The sequence below is a fragment of the Brassica napus genome, chromosome C3 (genome assembly GCF_020379485.1).
Source record: "Brassica napus cultivar Da-Ae chromosome C3, Da-Ae, whole genome shotgun sequence".
Classification (NCBI taxonomy): Eukaryota; Viridiplantae; Streptophyta; class Magnoliopsida; order Brassicales; family Brassicaceae; genus Brassica; species Brassica napus.
Window position 1 is genome coordinate 53,118,214 of NC_063446.1, and position 1,817 is coordinate 53,120,030.

Here is a 1,817-nt window from a genome sequence, read left to right on the forward strand (position 1 = left end):
CGGTCATTGAGACGAGCCATAGAGAGGCCATGATCTATCGCTTTAAAGCGGAGTAGGCGGAAAAGGATCTTGCTCGCATGCGAGACGAGATGTTGGCACGAGATGCTCAACTCGCTCGTGATCATGCCAGGGCTGTTCGTAGGGCGGAATGGAAGGGCAAGAGGGAAATTGTCGAGGTGATGAAGACTCGCGCCTCTCAATTCCAGGTTGAGTACGGGAATCTCAAGGACGCTTTCAACTCGATGGGCGACTTCCGTGAGTGTCGCGGCTCAGTCGGGAGCCTTTGGAAGACGCGGGCGGATGACTATGTTTTCGAGAGGGAGATGGAGTTAATGAAGGGTGGCATGAAGGATCATGCTCATGCTGAGACGCTCATTTCTCCGATTGATGGGAAGATTCGGGGATACTGGGATCCCATCCCGGTTTCTCCTGATACCGTAGAAACCACGACTGATTTTGCCGGTGATGATGAGGAAGTGAACTATCCCGCGGATGCATTTGGAGCTTCCTTGTCCGGGAATTTCAACTCTGATCTGTGAGTGTTTGACGGGAAGAAGTTTTTCCCTTATCTAGTATTTTGCGGCCAAGTGTGGCCTTTGTTCATATATGTCCGGCCGAGTGTGGCCTTCGAACTTTGTATGGGCCTGTTTTGGCCGTTTTTATTTTTATCGGGACTGGCCGTTGGTGGCTTTGAACCCCTACCGCTATGCGGTTTATATAATGGATGTTTGTTTGAGTTACTTTGTTTCGAGTGGGTTTGAAGTAAACATGAGTTGTCTTCTCATATTTAATTTCGTTGAGGCATTCAATATGTTAGTTTATTCGTGAGTTTTTTCGTAGAAATTATTTATTCTTAGGGACTTTTCGGAAACGTCAAGATATGAACGGAGAGACATGTTTTAGGATCTCTTATCATTTAGATATCATGTCTTAAGATGTCTGAGACCAATGCGATAGGTTTAGGGCAAGACCTAGGTTTACTCTCGGTTTTAAGGTTTGTGCGGTGACTAGCCGACTATCGATTTTCGTGTTGCGATTTCTACCTGATTCGTACCGTTTTAAAGTCCGCAATAGGTTCTCGGCTTATATGACTTGTATGGCATGAACCGAGCATCTTTCCAGAGACAATTTTTAAGCCAACTGGAAGTGCTTGACCAAAATTTGGGATTTTTTTTCGTAGCGCGCTTTTGTCCTTTTGTTGGACGTTCGAAGATCAAAAGAGTGATCAAGTTGCGTTTGTTTAAGACGGCTGATGTGTTCGTCGGGGCCAATCGACGAACGGAGTGTAAGGTTTTGTGGTCGCGTTCGGACAATTTGTTTGTATCGTCTTGACTTTTAACTTGGCGACGTCTCGCAGTTATTTCAAAGACTATACGTATATTTTCAGTGCTGAAGAGAGATTGTTTTGCGATTTTGAGCCGTACGAGGCTGCTGACAAGAGTATTAACGTTTGTAGATTTTCTAAGCGTGTTCTAAGACTTTTTCGTTAATTGAAGCGCGAGTGTCTTAAAAAGGAGCGACGCATATTGTAGTAAAAAATTTCGAAATCTCAATTACAATAACGCATCTTTTCCTATGTAGGAGTATACGAGTATACGCACCCACTCCCCCCCCCCCCCATTTTAGAGAGGGGGATAGCTGAACTCGTCTTTCGACGAGCTGCCTACGTACCTCTTTTGAGGATCAAGCCATCTCGTAGTTCTATTTTATGCCGCGAGTGTTTTTCTCGGTGATTGTCGCCGTGCTGACCGCCTTGATCGTGATGACCGTGGCCGGGTCAGTGTTCTCTTACGAATGATCCTGTTGAGTAGTAGCGG